Source organism: Salmo salar, chromosome ssa29 (assembly GCF_905237065.1).
Source record: "Salmo salar chromosome ssa29, Ssal_v3.1, whole genome shotgun sequence".
Classification (NCBI taxonomy): Eukaryota; Metazoa; Chordata; class Actinopteri; order Salmoniformes; family Salmonidae; genus Salmo; species Salmo salar.
Window position 1 is genome coordinate 34,538,432 of NC_059470.1, and position 24,149 is coordinate 34,562,580.

A 24,149-nucleotide genomic window follows, 5' to 3' on the forward strand; every position below is an offset into this window, starting at 1 on the left:
AATATGCAGCCCAGCCTATTGTCTGCTTAAAGCTACAGTCTGTAATTCTAAATACAACAACATTTTACTAGGTTTTACAGTTGAGGAATGGGGCTAGCGAAATGTTTAGTTGTGCTGAACTCCCAAGACATTTATAAATTATATTATTCTGAAAACATGTACAGTGCATTTGGAAAGAATTCAGACCCCTTGACTTTTTTTGACGTTTTGTTATGTTACAGCCTTATTCTAAAATGTATTAAATCTTTTTTCCCCTCAACAATCTACACACAATACAATATAATGAATCTTTTTATTTATTTATAAGAAATTAAAAACATAAATACCATATTTACATAAGTATTCAGACCCTTTGCTATGAGACTCAAAATTGAGCTCAGGTGCACCCTGTTACCATTGATCATCTTTGAGATTTTTTTACAACATGATTGGAGTCCACCTGTGGTAAATAAATTGATTGGACATGGTTTGGAAAGGCACACACCTGTCTATATAAGGTCCCACAGATGACAGTGCATGTCAGAGCAAAAACCAAGCCATGAAGTTGAAGGAGACTGGATTGTGTCGAGGCACATATCTGGGGAAGGGCACCAAAAAAAGGTCTGGAGCATTGAAGGTCTCCAAGAACACAGTAGCCTTCATCATTCTTAAATTGAAGATGTTTGGAACCACCAAGACCCTTCCTAGAGCTGGTCTCCCAGCCAAACTGAGCAATTGGGGGAAAGGGGCCTTTGGTCAAGAAGGTGAGAACCTTCCAGAAGGACAACCATGTCTGCAGCACTCCACCAAACAGGCCTTTATGGTAGAGTGGCCAGATGGAAGCCACTCCTCAGTAAAAGGCAGCCTGCTTGGAGTTTTCCAAAGAACACCTAAAGGACTCTCAGACCATGATGAAACTGAACTCTCTGGTTAACTCTTTGAATGCCATGCATCACGTCTAGAGGAAACCTGGCACAATCCCTACGTTGATGCGTGGTGGTGGCAGCATCATGCTGTGGAGATGTTTTTCAGCAGCAGGGACTGGGAGACTAGTCAGGATCGGGATAAAGATGAACACAGCAAAGTACAGAGAGATCCTTGATGAAAACCTGCTCCAGGGTGCTCCAGAGACCACAGACTGGGATGAAGGTTCTTCTTCCAACAGGACAACGACCCTAAGCACACAGCCAAGACAACGCAGGAGTGGCTTCGGGACACGTCTCTGAGTGTCTTTGAGTGGCCCAGCCAGAGCCCAGACCTGAACCCAATCGAACGTCTCTGGAGAGAGTTGAAAAAAGCTGTGCAGCAACGCTCCCCATCCAACCTGACAGAGCTTGAGAGGATCTGCAGAGAAGAATGGGAGAAACTCCCCAAATACAGGTGTGCCAAGTCTGTAGCGTCAAACCCAAGAAGACTCGAGGCTGTAATTGCTGCCAAAGGTGCTTCAACAAAATACTGAGTTAAGGGTCTGAATACTTATGTAAATGTGATATTTCATTATCCTCGCCAATCATGTCTAGCAGGAAGGTTGCTCACTTTTTCTTTGGCTAAACCAACTAGGCTCGTAATTTAACAATTGTATTCATATTTACAGATGGCATACACGTTTTATACACATGAAAGTTCACACGTTCGAAAAGGCATTTCTGCCAAAAAACGCATTTTGTACAAACAAATGTTTTTTACGTTCAAACAGCTCTCCTGTGAAGTCATGACATGTGACATATGCCTAGCATCCTGAATCGGGTCACAAATGTCTAAAAACCTGCTTTTGTCACGTTTGTCGTACGATAAATGGGACCAAAGTGCAGTGTGTGTATCATTCCACATTTTATTTAAACTGTGAAACTATGCAAGACATACAAATAAACAAAATGTGACGAAGAGGTGCAACATACACTTACTCAAAATACAATCTCCCACAAACCCAGGTGGGAAAAACAACTACTTAAGTATGATCTCCAATTAGAGACAACGATGACCAGCTGCCTCTAATTGGAGATCATCCCCCCGCAAAAAACATAGAAATACAGAAACAAGAACATGACAGCATAGAAAATCGAAACTAGACACAACCCCATCACGTCCTGACCTACTCTACCATAGAAAATAAAAGCTTCTATGGTCAGGACGTGACAGCTTTTGCTTTGTCATTATGGGGTATTGTGTGTAGATTGATGGGGGGGCAAAAAAACATTTAATCAATTTTAGAATAAGACTGTAATGTAACAAAATTTGGAAAAAGTCAAGGGGTCTGAATACTTTACCGAATGAACTGTACAATACCATTGAACAGCTTCCCCAAATCCCAGACTGTAGCTTTAATACTGCCAAGCCCCTCAGGCAAATCATACGTCACTCTCCCTGCCGGTGTTTGGTTGTTTGTTGGTGAAATGGAATCGTGTCCATCTTTGCTTAAGCAGAGTCACGGTGTTGTTATTAATGATCACCTATGGTGTTACTATATGATCAGCGGGATAGGACACAATCTGAAGTATGACCTCACACCTAATGAGAAAATCAATATAGTGTGTGTTGTGTAGAGATGGGGTCGATCAGTATCAAATAGGTTTAAAATGAATAGGGCTTGCTATCCTACCTTTGGGAAATTAGCTTAGGTTCAAGTATTATTGTGTATACATTTGCATCTTTGCATTGATTTACAGCGTAATTTCAAAATATACAAAAATTCAATAACCAAAAAAATCTCTGGCTCTTTCAGCGTATTGATCCAAATAGAACTGCTGTCTCATATTTACCAGTTGCCTCATAAGAACTACAGTACATGCATGTCCAGGGAACATTCACACGTTCACTCATAGCATGGGGATATTTCAAACAATTACAACTGTTTTGAACACACCAGGTGTTCATTATGGAAATCAATCTATTGATAATGGATCAAAGTCTCCCTTTAACAAGTCTCCTCATGTGCGGTGATCAGAGGAATGCTGAATCCTCCATTCTTTAAAGATGAGTGTGTATCCTAAATGTCACCCTATTATCTACATAATGCGCTATTTTGGTAAAAAAAGTACTGCCTTAACTATGGAATATAGTGCCATTTGGGACACAAATGAGGGTTATACAGTGCAGCATTCCACTGACTTATAGGAAGGTCAAAAAGAGGTCCCCTTCAACACGTGCTACTGTAATGGTTGTATAGTAGATTCATAGAGAGGACCAGAGAGAGGTTAACCCTAACCCATAGAGAGGACCAGAGAGAGGTTAACCCTAACCTATAGAGAGGACCAGAGAGATATTAACCCTAACCTATAGAGAGGACCAGAGAGATATTAACCCTTACCTATAGAGAGGACCAGAGAGAGGTTAACCCTAACCCATAGAGGACCAGAGAGAGGTTAACCCTAACCTATAGAGAGGACCAGAGAGAGGTTAACCCTAACCCATAGAGAGGACCAGAGAGAGGTTAACCCTAACCCATAGAGGACCAGAGAGAGGTTAACCCTAACCCATAGAGAGGACCAGAGAGAGGTTAACCCTAACCCATAGAGAGGACCAGAGAGATATTAACCCTAACCCATAGAGAGGACCAGAGAGAGGTTAACCCTAACCCATAGAGAGGACCAGAGAGAGGTTAACCCTAACCCATAGAGAGGACCAGAGAGATATTAACCCTAACCCATAGAGAGGACCAGAGAGATATTAACCCTAACCCATAGAGAGGACCAGAGAAAGGTTAACCCTAACCTATAGAGGACCAGAGAGAGGTTAACCCTAACCCATAGAGGACCAGAGAGAGGTTAACCCTAACCCATAGAGAGGACCAGAGAGAGGTTAACCCTAACCTATAGAGAGGACCAGAGAGAGGTTAACCCTAACCCATAGAGAGGACCAGAGAGAGGTTAACCCTAACCTATAGAGAGGCCCAAAGAGAGGTTAACCCTAACCCATAGAGAGGACCAGAGAGATATTAACCCTAACCCATAGAGAGGACCAGAGAGATATTAACCCTAACCCATAGAGAGGACCAGAGAGATATTAACCCTAACCCATAGAGAGGACCAGAGAAAGGTTAACCCTAACCTATAGAGGACCAGAGAGAGGTTAACCCTAACCCATAGAGGACCAGAGAGAGGTTAACCCTAACCCATAGAGAGGACCAGAGAGAGGTTAAACCTAACCTATAGTGAGGATCAGTGAAATGTCTGCTTCAAATAAACGCAGGGTCTTAATGAATTGTTTACAAGGTTACTTTGAAATACCATTAATTATTTACGAGTTTAGAGTAAGAAACTGCTAGGCATTGGCTGTTAACAGCTGAGAACTGCTAGCCATTGGCTGCTAACAGCTGATAACTGCTAGCCATTGGCTGCTAACAGCTGAGAACTGCTAGCCATTGGCTGCTAACAGCTGAGAACTGCTAGCTGGCAAGCACAAAATCAGTCAACACAGTGTGTAAATGATAACACATTAGTGCAGGAAATGAAGAAATGTATTAAAATGATGGAAGTGAATACTGGAATTAAACAATTAACTATGCAAATGAGCAAAAGCTGTGTGCATTAAGGAAATAAACGCTTGGCTCAAATAGAAGCTTTCTCTAATAAGTGCCTGTTATGTTCAGCTTTTTAACTTGGGTCAGCAATTGAAAGGTTGCTAGTTCGAATTTACGAGCCGACTAGGTGAAAAAAAATGTTGATCTGCTCTTGAACAGGGCACGTAACCCTAATTGCTCCAGGGTCGTAGTCAATAATCCCTGGACATGACCCCACTCTCCCAGGGTGTCTCTGGGGGAGTGGGATATGGTGACCCTGGACGTGACCCCACTCTCCCAGGGTGTCTCTGGGGGAGTGGGATATGGTGACCCTGGACGTGACCCCACTCTCCCAGGGTGTCTCAGGGCGAGTGGGATATGCAAAAACACATTTCCATTTCACACCACACACTTGTATATGTGTGAAACAGTATAAATATAAGCACCGCCTATTTGACCTTTGACCTACGATCGGGAAGGGAAACGAGGGGTAAAAAACCAAGCTTGAACGGAAACCTACAGTATGGACCTTAGGGACACACAGTGTGGTGGTTTTGACAAATGTAGTCCACATAATAATTCACATTTCCTGTTGCTGCAGGATTATTTCCCTGCTGTAGCGAACTGGCTCACATTAAGATGCTACACCTGTAGTGGGTCTTCCAAGAGTGAGATGTGTCGGGCAGGTGTGTGTGTGTGTGTGTGTGTGTGTGTGTGTGTGTGTGTGTGTGTGTGTCAGAGTCAGCGTGTGTCCGTGTGCATCTGCCCGTGTGCGTGTGTGTGTAAAAAGGGGAATGTACCCATGCAAGCACACACACACACACACACGCACGCACAAAGGGATGCGCACAAACACACGTACAGTCTTTATATTTGTTCTGACGTGATGAATATCAGGGCTTAGCAAACTTTTCTTAGATGTCCTGCTCTGTTGTCACTGTTACTTTAGCTCTTTCATTCTCTCTGCAGAATGAATACAGAGATTTGCCTGAGGTGAATTGTTCTCTTCAGTCCATTATTCGCCAGATTAAAACAAGCGATGGTACCAGCGCCAGCGTACACCGCTAAGCTTTGTCTAATAGGCTGGCATCTAGACGCCCCATACCAATTATCTACTGTAAATAGAATCAATAATTTCGCTCAAAGGCTTTGTTTATTCAATTCTATTCACAACGTATCCACATGATAATGAAGAAAATAAACACCTAACTTCCATGGCGACTTGAACAGAGACAGTAGTATGTACTATTATCTGTGTATCTGTGCAGATCTCAGTGGGTCAAATGATTCAGGAACGACGCTCCTCGTCAGTTTGTCTGTCCACTCGTTGTGCCACATCCGTTAGGGTTGAACCGGAGTCCACTCAAATCAAATCAAATCTCTTTGCCCCATGGCAAAATGTGCAGAATTGCAGGAAGTTAGCTGTTTGTCCCCCCCCCAAAATGTCTGCAGTCCCACCCACCAATGAATGTTTGGCTAAGCTGCTACTCTGGTTCAACCCTAACAGGCATTAGAGACATTTGATTTGATTGGACATCGGTTCAACCCAAACAGCCACTAGAGACATTTGATTTGAATTGAGTTGAATCCGGTTCAACCCTAACAGGCATTAGAGACATTTGATTTGAATTGAGTTGAATCCGGTTCAACCCAAACAGGCATTAGAGACATTTGATTTGAATTGAGTTGAATCCGGTTCAACCCAAACAGCCACTAGAGACATTTGCTTACGGCGCAAAAGAAAAAGTCTCCGTGGACAAGTCACAGACCTGAAGTCATCATCAGAACCACAGCACATCACAGGTGACACGGAGTCAGAACCTCAGATCTCAATATAGAGAGAGAGAGAGATCAATCTTTCATGAGTTCATAATCTCTTATTTATGACTACACTATATCCTCTTTTTATTGCGGTTCTATGGCAGGCAAGCAGATGGACTCTTCGGTGACAATAGCGTCTGCCTAACTCTGTCCCCAGCTGAACGAAGGCAGGGTGAGCTGTACAGCTACAGCCCAGCCATCCTGACCTTGGAACGCGACGGTCAAAGTTAAGTCTCAAACTGCAGAGCTTGTTTTATTACAGGTGGAGGATCAGGAGTTTCTGTTCTGTTGTGAGTGACTCCTCCACCCTCTCTCTGGGTTATATTTCCCTGACCTGTTTATTATTGTTAAGCCATGCATGGAGAATATAAGGTCATATAGGAATATATCTCTTTGAAAGGCTCTAACCCTCATTGGGGATTGGTTGGTTATGTTGCGCACTACTATCTACATGAATTCCATTGTCTGTAATATCATACCCAAACCATCTGTTAGACATTGTATAACCTTTCATATCCCAACATTTAGAAATACAGCATTTATTTTCCTGTTGCTATAAAACATTTTTAAAGGAACTCATTTTAAAATCAGGTGGAATATTTTCCTTCTATGCTGCTCGAATAGTGTTGATGTCAAATCTGTATCGATTTAAAGTAGTTTGCGACAACCAGGATTTGGAGCCGGTTCAAAAATGGCATTTGTCTTGCAGTTCCAGTTCATGCAGCACTGCTTATACATTGTTGTGTCTTGTCTCTGTGACTAATTACAATTAAAAAGGGTCTGTAATATTTCCAATTATAATTGTATTAAAAAGGGTTTTAACCTGTAATTTGCATTGCTGTGTTTCATAGGCCAATGCCAAAATCATGAATTTAATAAAATGATTTAGTAGTTGTTGTTTATTTATACAGGGAACACCCCTTTTGGGCCCCTCTTCCTGTCCTTAGTGATGAGTGATTGGCAATAAAGCTGATTGATAACAAAGCTACCTGGGGAGAACCAATGGGAAGGAGGGGCTGAGCTATGGGGGTTCTACTCTTCATACTGGTGAAGTTGAAAGAAGAGAGGAGAGATGGAGTGGAAAGACATCTCTCTCACTCACTCACTCACTCACTCACTCACTCACTCACTCACTCACTCACACTCACTCACTCACACTCACTCACTCACTCACTCACTCACTCACTCACTCACTCACTCACTCACACTCACTCACACTCACTCACTCACACTCACACATTCACTCACTCACACACTCACTCACTCACACACTCACTCACACACTCACACACTCACACACTCACTCACACACTCACACACTCACACACTCACACACTCACACAACTTGGGGATCTCAGAATGAACTTGGTGAACGCTCAGAATGAATGGCTCAGGGAGATCAGACCCTGCTGTCACATCATGAAACATTGCTCTAAATGTACAATGAGACACACATTATTTACAGTATGTTTTTCATACACTTAATTAACATTAGCACTTCTGCAAAAATAACATCATCTCAGAAGGTTACCACAGGATAAATGGGAAATATGTCTTAATTTGTACCATTGTTAAAAACCAGCAAGCATCAACAAACACGGGTTTATGATTTTAACTTATTTGTTCATCAAAAACACATTCAGCTATCTATTTAAGTATCTTCTCATCTCGGTCTCTGAGGAACGAGGCATTGCGTGCATTTACAAACAATTAAAATTGAATGGCAGCATCTGGTGGTGAGGGTGGTGGCAGCAATCACACACAGAAGTGACAGAGTCGCAGAAGAGAGAGAAAGAGAAGGATGGAGATCGAGAGACAGATAGAGCATTGGGGGAGAGGGGGGGAGAGAGAGAGAGGGTGAAGAGAGAGAGCATCAGGGGAGTGGGGGTGAGAGAGAGAGGGTGAAGAGAGAGAGCATCAGGGGCGACTGGGGGGAGAGAGAGAGAGAGAGAGGTTGAAGAGTGAGAGCATCAGGGGTGTGGGGAGAGAGAGAGAGAGAGAGAGAGAGAGAGAGAGAGAGAGAGAGAGCATCAGGGGCGTGGGGGGAGAGAGAGGGTGAAGAGAGAGAGAGAGCATCAGGGGAGTGGGGGAGAGAGAGAGAGAGAGAGAGAGAGAGAGAGAGAGAGAGAGAGAGAGAGAGAGAGAGCATCAGGGGCGTGGGGGGGAGAGAGAGGGTGAAGAGAGAGAGAGCATCAGGGGAGTGGGGGGGAGAGAGAGAGAGAGGGTGAAGAGAGAGAGAGAGCATCAGGGGAGTGGGGGGAGAGAGAGAGAGACAGAGAGAGAGAGAGAGAGAGAGAGAGAGAACATCAGGGGCATGGGGAGAGAGCGAGAGGGTGAAGAGAGAGAGAGAGAGAGAATCAGGGGAGTGGGGAGAGAGAGAGAGAGAGAGAGAGAGAGAGAGAGAGAGAGAGAGAGAGAGAGAGAGGGTGAAGAGAGAAACTCTACGGTGGTTTATTTAGTTTACACGTTTAGGTACGAACGTTCAGGGGCCTGTCTAATCAGCCAGAATACAAAGACACAGCATCTCTCAATCACTTGTTGTAGTTTTACACTGAGATACACCGGTTTCCCCAGTGATAATACAGGAATTGAAGCAATTAAAGAGTATGGTGTTTCTCTTGTGGGTTTTCCTCCTCTTCTGACATGATTTGCTCCAAAGCATTTAACTATTAATGAGTTAGTTTGTAGGCCTAACAATTTATGTTGTGCTAGTTTATTCCTGAGATGTCTAAACCCTTGAAATTAAGATAAATGGTGAGCTTTGCTGATGTTGATGGGAAGTGACAAAGTAGAAAATGATGCTCCCACAGCCTACTTAACTTTCAGGACATTGTAGGGATTCTCTCCCTGGTACACTGACAGCTTAGTGTTGCTGTAGGAAAGTGCTGGCTAGAATCACATTGAAGGGATTCTCTCCCTGGTACACTGACAGCTTAGTGTTGCTGTAGGAAAGTGCTGGCTAGAATCACATTGAAGGGATTCTCTCCCTTGTACACTGACAGCTTAGTGTTGCTGTAGGAAAGTGCTGGCTAGAATCAGATTTTGTTGACTTACTATTTTGTCTGTACATGACATTTGTCGATTGTCATTAGGCCAGAATTTATACGTCCACTGCTGTTTGTGCACGTCTCGGTGTCAGCCACTCATCTCTGCCTTGGCAAAATGTCAGTATTCTGGTCGAATCACATCGCATTTTGGAACGTAGGCTATACCACCCGTTTTCCAAGTCCTCTCTTGGGTAGCAGAATGACTTTGGCTTCCCTCCAGGCCTGAGGACAAACCCTTTCCTCTAGGCTCAGATTAAAGATATGACAGATTGGAGTGGCTATAGAGTCAGATACCATCCTCAGTAACTTTCCATCTAAGTTGTCAATGCCAGGAGGTTTGTCATTATTGATCGATAACAATAATTCTTCCACCTCTCCCACACTAACTTGACATTATTTTTATTTTTATGCATGAATACGATGGCTCACTGTTTGTTGTTGGCATTTCCTGCCCACTTTGCCACTAAAGTAATCATTAAAGTATTTGGCTCTGAATATATTCAGCAACACCTCCCCCATAATCCTTCCTGTCCCTTCTATAGATGTTATATCCTTGTATTGCTACTGCTGTATCATCAAAGGAATTACCTAAGTGAGTCTCAGCAATGGTTAATATAATAATGTTATTTGATGTTAAGTTATTGATTTCATGAAGCTTATTTTTAAGTCTACCTATAAGATTCTTCTTAGGGATCGGTGTCCGGTCAACGGGACAGTTGTAAATCACGCAGCGCCTTTTGTCACCATTGCAGATTTTAGAGAAACAACAAATATGGGCTGTTTTCAGCCCTTTCCTGGGTAGCTTATCGGAGGTAGACATAATATGTCAACTTCCTGTTTGAGAGTTAGAATCGTATAATACACAAAGTACAACTTCCTGTTGAGAGTTAGAATCGCATAATACACAAAGTACAACTTCCTGTTGAGAGTTAGAATCGTATAATACACAAAGTACAACTTCCTGTTGAGTGTTAGAATCGCATAATACACAAAGTACAACTTCTAAATGTGGTTTTGCATCAGCAGATTTTCTCTTATGTCAGTCATTGACAGTCACTTACCCAATTTACATTTACATTTACATTTAAGTCATTTAGCAGACGCTCTTATCCAGAGCGACTTACAAATTGGTGCATTCACCTTATAATATCCAGTGGAACAACCACTTTACAATAGTGCATCTAAATCTTTTAAGGGGGGGTTAGAAGGATTACTTTATCCTATCCCAGGTATTCCTTGAAGAGGTGGGGTTTCAGGTGTCTCCGGAAGGTGGTGATTGACTCCGCTGTCCTGGCGTCGTGAGGGAGCTTGTTCCACCATTGGGGTACCAGAGCAGCGAACAGTTTTGACTGGGCTGAGCGGGAACTGTGCTTCCTCAGAGGTAGGGAGGCGAGCAGGCCAGAGGTGGATGAACGGAGTGCCCTTGTTTGGGTGTAGGGCCTGATCAGAGCCTGAAGGTACGGAGGTGCCGTTCCCCTCACAGCTCCGTAGGCAAGCACCATGGTCTTGTAGCGGATGCGAGCTTCGACTGGAAGCCAGTGGAGAGAGCGGAGGAGCAGGGTGACGTGAGAGAACTTGGGAAGGTTGAACACCAGACGGGCTGCGGCGTTCTGGATGAGTTGTAGGGGTTTAATGGCACAGGCAGGGAGCCCAGCCACAGCGAGTTGCAATAATCCAGACGGGAGATGACAAGTGCCTGGATTAGGACCTGCGCCGCTTCCTGTGTGAGGCAGGGTCGTACTCTGCGAATGTTGTAGAGCATGAACCTACAGGATCGGGTCACCGCCTTGATGTTGGTGGAGAACGACAGGGTGTTGTCCAGGGTCACGCCAAGGCTCTTAGCACTCTGGGAGGAGGACACAAGGGAGTTGTCAACCGTGATGGCGAGATCATGGAACGGGCAGTCCTTCCCCGGGAGGAAGAGCAGCTCCGTCTTGCCGAGGTTCAGCTTGAGGTGGTGATCCGTCATCCACACTGATATGTCTGCCAGACATGCAGAGATGCGATTCGCCACCTGGTTGTCAGAAGGGGGAAAGGAGAAGATGAATTGTGTGTCATCTGCATAGCAATGATATGAGAGACCATGTGAGGATATGACAGAGCCAAGTGACTTGGTGTATAGCGAGAATAGGAGTGGGCCAAGAACAGAGCCCTGGGGGACACCAGTGGTGAGAGCACGTGGTGCGGAGACAGATTCTCGCCACGCCACCTGGTAGGAGCGACCTGTCAGGTAGGACGCAATCCAAGCGTGGGCGGCGCCGGAGATGCCCAGCTTGGAGAGGGTGGAGAGGAGGATCTGATGGTTCACGGTATCAAAGGCAGCAGATAGGTCTAGAAGGATGAGAGCAGAGGAGAGAGAGTTAGCTTTAGCAGTGCGGAGAGCCTCCGTGACACAGAGAAGAGCAGTCTCAGTTGAATGCCCAGTCTTGAAACCTGACTGATTAGGATCAAGAAGGTCATTCTGAGAGAGATAGCAAGAGAGCTGGCCAAGGACGGCACGTTCAAGAGTTTTGGAGAGAAAGGAAAGAAGGGATACTGGTCTGTAGTTGTTGACATCGGAGGGATCGAGTGTAGGTTTTTTCAGAAGGGGTGCAACTCTCGCTCTCTTGAAGACGGAAGGGACGTAGCCAGCGGTCAAGGATGAGTTGATGAGCGAGGTGAGGTAGGGGAGAAGGTCTCCGGAAATGGTCTGGAGAAGAGAGGAGGGGATAGGGTCAAGTGGGCAGGTTGTTGGGCGGCCGGCCGTCACAAGACGCGAGATTTCATCTGGAGAGAGAGGGGAGAAAGAGTTCAAAGCACAGGGTAGGGCAGTGTGAGCAGGACCAGCAGTGTCGTTTGACTTAGCAAACGAGGATCGGATGTCGTCAACCTTCTTTTCAAAATGGTTGACGAAGTCATCCGCAGAGAGGGAGTAGGGGGGAGGGGGAGGAGGATTCAGGAGGGAGGAGAAGGTAGCAAAGAGCTTCCTAGGGTTAGAGGCAGATGCTTGGAGTTTAGAGTGGTAGAAAGTGGCTTTAGCAGCAGAGACAGAAGAGGAAAATGTAGAGAGGAGGGAGTGAAAGGATGCCAGGTCCGCAGGGGAGGCGAGTTTTCCTCCATTTCCGCTCGGCTGCCCGGAGCCCTGTTCTGTGAGCTCGCAGTGAGTCGTCGAGCCACGGAGCAGGAGGGGAGGACCGAGCCGGCCTGGAGGATAGGGGACAGAGGAAATCAAAGGATGCAGAGAGGGAGGAGAGGAGGGTTGAGGAGGCAGAATCAGGAGATAGGTTGGAGAAGGTTTGAGCAGAGGGAAGAGATGATAGGATGGAAGAGGAGAGAGTAGCGGGAGAGAGAGAGCGAAGGTTGGGATGGCGCAATACCATCCGAGTAGGGGCAGAGTGAGAAGTGTTGGATGAGAGCGAGAGGGAAAAGGATACAAGGTAGTGGTCGGAGACTTGGAGGGGAGTTGCAATGAGATTAGTGGAAGAGCAGCATCTAGTAAAGATGAGGTCAAGCGTATTGCCTGCCTTGTGAGTAGGGGGGGGAAGGTGAGAGGGTGAGGTCGAAAGAGGAGAGGAGTGGAAAGAAGGAGGCAGAGAGGAATGAGTCGAAGGTAGACGTGGGGAGGTTAAAGTCACCCAGAACTGTGAGAGGTGAGCCATCCTCAGGAAAGGAACTTATCAAGGCGTCAAGCTCATTGATGAACTCTCCAAGGGAACCTGGAGGGCGATAAATGATAAGGATGTTAAGCTTGAAAGGGCTGGTAACTGTGACAGCATGGAATTCAAATGAGGAGATAGACAGATGGGTCAGGGGAGAAAGAGAGAATGTCCACTTGGGAGAGATGAGGATTCCAGTGCCACCACCCCGCTGGCTCGATGCTCTAGGGGTATGCGAGAACACGTAGTCAGACCAGGAGAGAGCAGTAGGAGTAGCAGTGTTATCTGTGGTAATCCATGTTTCCATCAGCGCCAGGAAGTCTAGGGACTGGAGGGTAGCATAGGCTGAGAAGAACTCAGCCTTGTTGGCCGCAGACCGGCAGTTCCAGAGGCTGCCGGAGACCTGGAACTCCACGTGGGTCGTGCGCGCTGGGACCACCAGGTTAGAGTGGGAGCGGCCACGCGGTGTGGAGCGTTTGTATGGCCTGTGCAGAGGAGAGAGAACAGGGATAGACAGACACATAGTAGACAAGCTACAGAAGAGGCTACGCTAATGCAAAGGAGATTGGAATGACAAGTGGACTACACGTCTCGAATGTTCAGGAAGTTAAGCTTACGTTGCAAAAATCTTATTGACTAAAATGATACAGTACTGCTGGCTGGTGGAGTAGGCTAGCTAGCAGTGGCTGCGTTGTTGACTTTGAACGTGTAGCTGGCTAGGTAACCTCGATAGTTTCAGTACTACACCTTGTCATGATACAAAGCAACTTTGTAGCTAGCTAGCTAACATAACACTAATCAAGACGTTCCTTGTAATGTATTTAGTTTCTACAATGCTGCTCGTCGGTAATAGTTGGCTGGGTTAGGAAAAATGGCGTCGCGGGGGACGGAAATAGCTGGCTAGCTAACCTCGATGGCTGGCTAGCTAACAATTATCAAGCTATGACAAAGACAACTAAGTAGCTAGCTAGGTAACACTGCACTAGTCAAATCGTTCCGTTGTAAAGTATTAGTATCTACAGCGCTGCTAGTCGGTAACGGTTGGCTAGCTGGCAGTGGGTTAATGATGACTAGGTGTGTTGACTAAGTCAGGCGCCGCGTCGCGGCTGGCTAGCTCACCTCGATAATACTCAAACTCAAACTACACAATTATCTTAGATACAGAGACAGCAAAGACAACTATGTAGCTGGCTAACTAACACTAACACCACACTACTCAAGTCGTTACGTTGTAATGTAATAGTTTCTGCAGTGCTGCTAGTCGGTAGAAGTTGGCTAGCTAGCAGTGATGACTAGCTAGCTAGCAGCTAGCAGTGTTGACTACGTTAGGAGGACGAAGATAGCTAGCCTCGATAATTACTCAATTACTCTAAACTACACAATTATCTTTGATACAAAGACGGCTATGTAGCTAGCTAAGAAGAATTGCTCAGATCAAACAAATCAAGCCGTTGTAATGTAGTGAAGTGTAATATTACCTGTGGAGCGAAGCGTGGTGCGACTGCTCGCTCCAAACCGGAAGTACACAGTACACAATGTCAGCTAAACATTATATTTTTTTTAATTGCTTGGTAAGGTCGTCTAGACAGCTATCTAAACCTTGTAGTAAATATAACCAAGTTACCGAATCACCAAATCACCAAATCTTGCATGCTCACAGGGTTTTATCATCTATATTACATACACAACACGAGTACTAAAAGATAATCAAATTCAGTTTGCAAATTAATTGAAATCATAGCAATTTTACTATACTTTGACAGAATAAAAAATATTTATTCAGTTTCTCTTCTTAACTGTAACTCTATTTCGTATAGTTTGTTATTTTAAAACGATTTTGCTTATTTTTTGTCGCTTTTGCTGTTCTTCTTCTAGTCCTATTTTCGAGGCCTTATTTGAAGCCGTCCTACTTGTCTCAGAGTATTATTAAAGTTTTCACATGTAGTGAGGAGAGAAGAGAAGTCCACAAACTAAGTTTAGCGCTGTGGTTCAGCTGGTGTCACAGTAATCTGCTTTCTCTCCTAGTGGAATATGATGTATGACCATCTGCTTTCCCAATGAGTTTACAAAGAAATGAGACCCTGATCTCCTCTGGCAAAGATTATCAACTCTCTATGTCTCTCTCTATGTCTCTATGTCTCTCTCTCTATGTCTCTATGTCATAGAGAGAGAGACAGAGAGAGAGAGACAGACAGAGAGAGAGACAGAGACAGAGAGAGACAGAGAGAGAGAGCGAGAGAGAGAGAAGGGTCTGGAGAGAGAGAGAGAGAAGGGTATGGAGAGAGAGAGAGAGAGAGAGAGAGAGAGAGAGAGAGAGAGAGACAAAGAGAGAGAGAGAGAGAGAGAGACAAAGAGAGACAAAGAGAGAGAGAGAGAGAGAGAGAGAGAGAGAGAGACAAAAGAGAGAGAGAGAGAGAGAGAGAGAGAGAGAGAGAGAGAGAGAGAGAGACAAAGAGAGACAAAGAGAGAGAGAGAGAGAGAGAGAGAGAGAGAGACAAAGAGAGAGACAAAGAGAGAGACAAAGAGAGAGAGAGACAAAGAGAGAGAGAGACAAGAGAGAGAGAGAGAGAGAGAGAGAGAGAGAGAGAGAGAGAGAGAGAGAGAGAAGGGTCTGGAAAGGTGGGAAAGGCAGTTAGCCAGCTAGTGGCACCGCCAACCCGCCGACTTCCTCTGAATAATGGAAAACAAACAAAAGGGCAACGGGTGATGAAAGCAAGCCCAATCTTTCAGTAACAAGGTTTCCCCCCTGCTAATGCTGCAGTGCAGTTGCCAGTTCCCACACAGAAGGTCTTTACTGCATGAGGTGGTAAATAGCATGTTGAAGAATAGGTGTCTAAGTTGACCTTCATTTTTAAAAATGTTTTAACATATTACCATGCAATCACACACAGAACAATAAGAGAGGGAAGAAAGGGTTTATTTTCCTAATTAAACCTGTTGCTATGACACTGGTTAAAGAGACAGGTGAGGGAATTTGTTAGCTTGCCACTGATATCATTACATTCTATATCATTATATCACCTCTAACTGGCTTGGTCAAGGGACTGGCTGGGATTGTGGAATTACATTAATTAATCTACTCCCCTGGTTATTGATGTCAACTCAACTCCTCACTGAACACGCAGAGAGAGACACACACAATCGCCCACTATCCTGGACTGGCCTTGCGTGTCAAAGACAGAGGAGAAATTCACATTTCATTTCCACATGGAAACCTTGACCCAAGGTCCAGTACCCAGAGGATTCCACGCAAGTTTAAATATCATGTCAGAGAGTTTGAACGATAATAATGATGCACTTTCTGTGATATACGGAAGTCAGTTAAAACACTCCTATCTGTCCCCTCAGTTATGTCTGGAGGATAAAAATAGTTTACGATTCGTTCAGTTGGATCTCTGGAATTTGCCTGTTGTCCAAAGTTAATCCATCCCCATACAGGGGAATGACAGCATAGCCTGCAGGCAGAAACATTTTCATTTGGAGATGGTTGCAACATTGTTCTAATGTATTCAGAGCTTTACAGGCTTTATCTTCCTCTAAGCTTTAGCTATGTGACAAGGCTATTTCTTGGTTTTAAGGAATTACAGTAAAAGCTCTATTATCTGACATTCAAGATGATTACATTTTCACAAGCCCATTCAATAGATCACCCACTCACATTATTTAAGGAATCTGCCTTCAATTGAGTGATGCTGTGTGGCCACAAATTCAATTAGTCGGTTCGTGTCGGGGGATTAATGAAGCATCATCCAGGGGCGGCAAATTTGACAATACATTTTATTCAAATGATCATCATCATCATCATCTTCATGTGACGTACGATTGTTTAGTTTTTTCCACTTTCAGACACCAGTTTGGATGAAATACCTCGTCTTCTAATCCACATGTAACCTGGTTTATTATGTTGTCCCTGGACCAACAAGTCCATCGACCAATCAGACCACCATCTGCCTTGTGACATCATCAACATGTGCAACCCCTTTCCCCCCTCATTGAGCATCCACTTGGTGGAGCCTGGCTAAATTCCTATTCCTGGTTCATTACGGTGGTATACAGTTTATGTCTGTAGTGGTTTAGGAGATTTTACGCAGCAGATTAGGAGAATAAACATAGCAGGTTAGGAGAATTAGGTTAAGATTAGGGTTATCTCCCTTGTCCCAGACCTGCTGTTTTCGATTTCTCTCTCTCTCTCTCTCTCTCTCTCTCTTCCGAACCTGCTGTCTTGACCTCTAAATGCTCGGCTATGACAAGCCAACTGACATTTACTCCTGAGGTGCTGACCTGTTGCACCCTCTACAACCACTGTGATTATTATTTGACCCTGCTGGTCATCTATGAACATTTGAACATCTTGAAGAACAAAATGGTCTTAATGGCCATGTACTCTTATAATCTCTACCTGGCAAAACCAGAGGACTAGCCACTCCTCAGAGCCTGGTTCCTCTCTCGTTTTCTTCCTTGCCACCGTGCTTCTACATCTGTATTTGATTGATTGATTGTTCTAAAATGCAAACACGTTCACCTTTTGATGTCAATCTGACAAACTGTATACCATCTAGCCATGACCGGTTAATTACAGCTGATTACGGTGACTTTTTAATCACCTTCGAATCTGGTTCTGGTTACATAAGGAGATCGATTCAGATGATGAGATGTCCTACGTCTTTTGTAATACCAAACACACACACACACACACACACACACACACACACACACACGATACCTTTTAGTTCTCTCACACTGAAGTTGACGCAAAATACAATTTCAATAATTGCCATAATGGAAGCTAGCAGTGTCCATCCCTGCCTTCCATCACAGCACATCCCAGAAATGTATTCCCTTAAAATAGTAAATTGACGCACCAGTGCATCAAACAAAGTAACATAAGAAAGAAATCACCATCAAAATGCATCAGTTTAACCCTCCTGTTGTGTTCTGGTCAAATTGGACCGATTTACAAGTTTTCTCTCTGAAAAATTAAGTTAATTTCATCTGATTGTCATAAGGTTCCATAACTTTGTCCACACAGGGCATCTGAACACACAAAATGCATTTTGATGATTTTCATTCCATTTTGGGTGTTTTTCTTTAACTTTTGTACACCTGTGGTGTTCTCGGTCAAAAATGACCAGTCATTAGAAATTAATGGGTGAGACTACAATTAGTGTATACAATTGAGTTCAGGCACATGCCCATTCATCAGATGGACACACACACACACACACACACACACACACACACACACACACACACACCTCACTCCCCTTCTTAGCTTCCATGGCAACCCCCACAGGAACCTTTCCCCCAAAATAATCTTTCTCCCATGGGAACCACACCTGTTGGCATTCTCACAAACAATCGCAACATTGTTTCAATAATACAGTTGAAGTCAGAAGTTTACATACACCTTAGCCAAATACATTTAAACTCAGTTTTTCACAATTCTTGACATTTAATCCTCTAAAAAATGCCCTGTTTTAGGTCAGTTAGGATCACCACTTTATTTTAAGAATGTTAAATGTCAGAATAATAGTAGAGAGAATGATTTATTTCAGCTTTAATTTCTTTCATCACATTCCCAGTGGGTCAGAAGTTTACATACACTCAATTCGTATTTGGTAGCATTGCCTTTAGATTGTTTAACATGAGTCAAATGTTTTGGGTAGCCTTCCACAATCTTCCCACGATAAATTGGGTGAATTTTGGCCCATTCCTCCTGACAGAACTGGTGTAACTGAGTCAGGTTTGTAGGTCACCTTGCTCGCACACGCTTTTTCAGTTCTGGCCACAAATTTTCTATAGGATTGAGGTCAGGGCTTTGTGATTTGTGATGGCCACTCCAATACCTTGACTTTGTTGACCTTATTAAGCCATTTTGCCACAACTTTGGAAGTATGCTTGGGGTCATTGTCCATTTGGAAGACGCATTTGCGACCAAGCTTTAACTTTCTGACTGATGTCTTGAGATATTGCTTCAATATAGCCACATAATTTTCCTCCCTCATGATGCCATCTATTTTGTGAAGTGCACCAGTCCCTCCTGCAGCAAAGCACCCCGACAACATGATGCTGCCACCCCTGTGCTTCACGGTTGGGATGGTGTTCTTCGGCTTGCAAGCATCCCCCTTTTTCCTCCAAACATATTGATGGCCATTATGGCCAAACTGTTCTGTTTTTGTTTCATCAGACAACAGGACATTTCTCCAAAAAGTACGATCTTTGTCCCCATGTGCAGTTGCAAACCGTAGTCTGGCTTTTTTATGGTAGTTTTGGAGCAGTGGCTTCTTCCTTGCTGAGCGGCTTTTCAGGTTATGTACATATAGGACTCGTTTTACTGTGGATATAGATACTTTTGTACCTGTTTCCTCCAGCTTCTTCACAAGGTCCTTTGCTTTTGTTCTGGGATTGATTTGGACTTTTAGCAGCAAAGTACGTTCATCTCTAGGGGACAGAACACGTCTCCTTCCTGAACGTTATGACAGCTGCGTGGTCGCATGGTGTTTATACTTGCGTACTATTGTTTGTACAGATGAACGTGGTACCTTCAGGCATTTGGAAATTGCTCCCAAGGATGAACCAGATGTGTGGTCTACACATTTTTTTCTGAGGTCTTGGCTGATTTCTTTTGATTTTCCCATGATGTCAAGCACTGAGTTTGAAGGTAGGCCTTGAAATACATCCACAGGTACACCTCCAATTGACTCAAATGTTGTCAATTAGTGTATCAGAAGCTTCGAAAGTCTTGACATCATTTTCTGGAATTTCCTAAGCTGTTTAAAGGCACAGTCAACCTAATGTATGTAAACTTCTGACCCACTGGAATTGTGATACAGTGAATTATAAGTGAAATAATCTGCCTGTAAACTATTTTTGGAAAGATTACTTCAGTGATGCACAAAATAGATGTCTTAACCAACTTGCCAAAACAGTAGTTTGTTAACAAGAAATTTGTAGGGTGGTTGAAAAACAAGTTTTAATGACTCCAACCTAAGTGTATGTAAACTTCTGACTTCAACTGTATATGGACATTTTCCCACAGCTCTGGTACATAAAGCTTTTTTGAGGCCTTGCTCACAATTCATTCTGTGGCAGCACAATGACAAAACGATGTACTGTATGTGAGGCTCTTGATCATATCTTTGATCGTGACACTGGTGAGGAAGAGAGATGCCAGGAAACTGTCCTGCTGAGGTTGTTGTTACATTCCGGGCAAAGAATGGGAATTTGTCCTGGTCTTCATCCCCACCTGAGAGGAGAGGTCGGCTGTCGGATGAGAATGCGATCATGATGACCCCAGGGCCAACGAGATACGCCATATCCCGGGTTGGTGACATAAAATCCTGCCACTATTTACATTTTTTTTAAATGGTTTCAAAACAAATGTCCTTGTTAAACTTCGACACAAAGTAGCCTGTGATAAATAGCACAACATGTTTCATCTGAGTATTTGTATTGGTGAAAATAATCCAGACATTATGCGTTTTTTTACTCAAAAACAAGTTGTATGAGCTCAGGTCAATGAGGCCTACATTCTATAAATAGCAAATAGAAGTTCAAAACTTGTAACGTTTACAAGAACTTAAGTTGATAAAAAGATCTAACACAACTTTAGGTGATAATATATGTATTATTATGGATTTATAATCAGCTATAATGGGGTGGCCATTTTGGATTAGGAACACATCATTAATTAACATGAAACGAACACAACAGGAGGGTTAAGATAGAGATATAGGCATACGGCTATGTCTGCCTTCTCATTATGACTCATTATGTCTAGGGGTCAAAGTACTAGCTACATGGTCTGTAACCTGACTCATTATGTCTAGGGGTCAAAGTACTAGCTACATGGTCTGTAACCTGACTCATTATGTCTAGGGGTCCTAGCTACATGGTCTGTAACCTGACTCATTATGTCTAGGGGTCTTAGTCCTAGCTACATGGTCTGTAACCTGACTCATTATGTCTAGGGGTCCTAGCTAAATGGTCTGTAACCTGACTCATTATGTCTAGGGGTCAAAGTACTAGCTACATGGTCTGTAACCTGACTTATTATGTCTAGGGGTCTTAGGCCTAGCTAAATGGTCTGTAACCTGACTCATTATGTCTAGGGGTCTTAGTCCTTGCTACATGGTCTGTAACCTGACTCATTATGTCTAGGGGTCCTAGTCCTAGTTACATGGTCTGTAACCTGACTCATTATGTCTAGGGGTCCTAGCTACATGGTCTGTAACCTGACTCATTATGTCTAGGGGTCCTATCTACATGATCTGTAACCTGACTCATTATGTCTAGGGTTTTAGTCCTAGCTACATGGTCTGTAACCTGACTCATTATGTCTAGGGTTTTAGTCCTAGCTACATGGTCTGTAACCTGACTCATTATGTCTAGGGGTCCTAGTCCTAGATACATGGTCTGTAACCTGACTCATTATGTCTAGGGGTCCTAGCTACATGGTCTGTAACCTGACTCATTATGTCTAGGGGTCCTAGTCCTAGTTACATGGTCTGTAACCTGACTCATTATGTCTAGGGGTCTTAGTCCTAGCTACATGGTCTATAACCTGACTCATTATGTCTAGGGGTCCTAGTCCTAGTTACATGGTCTGTAACCTGACTCATTATGTCTAGGGGTCTTAGTCCTTGCTACATGGTCTGTAAATTGACTCGTAATGTCAAAGGGTTTTAGTCCTAGTTACATGGTCTGTAACCTGACTCATTATGTCTAGGGGTCCTAGTCCTAGCTAAATGGTCTGGAACCTGACTCATTATGTCAAAGGGTCTTAGTCCTAGCTACCTGGTCTGTAACCTGACTCATTATGTCTAGGGGTCCTAGCTACATGGTCTGTAACCTGACTCATTATGTCTAGGGGTCCTAGCTACATGGTCTGTAACCTGACTCATTATGTCTAGGGGTCTTAGTCCTAGCTACATGATCTGTAACCTGACTCATTATATCTAGGGGTCTTAGTCCTAGCTACATGGTCTGTAACCTGACTCATTATTTCTAGGGGTCTTAGTCCTAGATACATGGTCGGTAACCTGACTCATTATTTCTAGGGGTCTTAGTCCTAGCTACATGGTCTGGAACCTAATTTGATGTGAGAAATGATGACAGTAACCTTACAGTACCTTGGTCCAGGGCCAGCTCTGTCTGACCTCTTGGCCAGCCAGTCCAAGCGGATTATTATGTTCAGAGTGTGATGGAAATAAACATCCCAAACGGAAAACTGAAAACAGGTACAGTACTAGTCAGTTTATACAATGCAGAAACCAGCAGCATGGCCACCAAACCAACCAGCAGCCTCATGGTCACCAAACCAACCAGCAGTATTCTTGCCACCAAACCAACCAGCAGTCTTCTTGCCACCAAACCAACCAGCAGTCTTCTTGCCACCAAACCAACCAGCAGCCTCACAACTCTGCCAGCTGGTACTCTGACTTATCATCCTAACCTGATGCGCTTATCAAGCCTGGCTCAGCATGTAGACCCGGCTGCTGCCACCTGGGAGATGGAGTGTAAAATGTATTTTGGATTGTGTGTTTTTCTATGTCCTAACCAGGGCTGTGATTGTGGTCATTACATATTATCAGCAGGTTATTGTCATGCAAAATGTTTCTGGTCTCACGGTACTTCAAAGTTCATTAACATAAACACTTTTGACGCCTTTGGAACATCTACATCTAAAAACTATTATTAACTGTTGAGCAACTGTTGAAACTGTTGAGAATGTGAGCCTATGGTTGTGTGGGGAGAAAGGGTGGAGGGTGTAGGAGTGTGTGATTGTATGTGTGTATCCCACAACTGTTGCAAAGGAGTAAAAGATTTTAGGGACAATAGAGGATGATTCACAACAATTGTTTGCCAGTATAATAATTGCTTGTAATAATGTAATTTTGACAATGGCGAGACTGGTGAGAGGTAAAATCCTTTTCATAAATTGCCTACATTACTACAAATATTAATAGCTAATTATGGAAAATAAGACAGGATTATCTTTTTTGATGGCTGTATATAATACAAATCGAGGTGAGGGGATGGAGATGCATTTGGCAGTTGATCTACTTCTGTTCTGTAAATGGCACTGTGTGCTCTTTTCCAGGTATGGATCCCAGTCTGTTCAGGGCTATGGAATACGGAGGATCGGGGGTGGTCTGCCGGGCATTGGGATGACAACCCAACCCGGGATGAGGAGGCCTTATAGAGGGTGGAATAGTGGGGACCAATTAGAGGTTTACTTAGTAGCAATGCAAATATCATGGTACAGCTATATAGACACTCAATCATCATGTTACTTTTTAACCTGTTAACGTTTACAAACATTTTTTGATAAATAGAATTGAAAGTTGTGTCTCATGGTAATTGGTGAAATAAGTATAGCCAGTTACAATTGTAATGGCCTAGCAGATAATAAGAAAAGACGATCAGTATTTACCTGATTAAAAGAGAAGGAATATAATATCTATTGTTTACAGGAAACCCATTCAACAATTTTAGATGACGTTTTGTGGAAAAAGGACTAGGGGGGTGAAATATGTTTCTCTCATGGGCAAAGAAATTCTAAAGGGGTGATGGTTTTAATTAATAAACAGTCATTTTGATCCAAATGTGCAAACACTTACATTTTAGTAATTTAGCAGATGCTCTTATCCAGAGCGACAAACCCACAACCCTGGCGTTGCAAACACCATGCTCTACCAACTGAGCCACAGGGAAGCTGGAGTAGATTGATTATTTTAAATATGTTATTGGACAATAAACATATATGGCTTATTAACCTATATGGTCCAAATAATGATGATCCAAGCTTCTTTTAAAATATATATAAGAATTGATCAACTCTACAAGCAACACTAGACTCTATTATTATGGTGGGAGATTTTAATACGGTCTTAAATACCTCTATGGACCGGAAAGGAAATCACACTACAAACTATCACCCTCAGGCACTTAAGGAAATCATGAATGTCATGGATATATTGGAATTAGTGGATATATGGAGACTTACGTACTCTGACCTAGTGAGATATACATGGCGGCGGCTTAATCAAGCTAGTCGTCTTGACTACTTTCTTGTGCCATTCTCTCTGGCACCAAAAGTTTAAAAAGTGTTGATAGGGGACAGAATGCGGTCGGATCATCACATAATTGGCATATATATGACTCTTA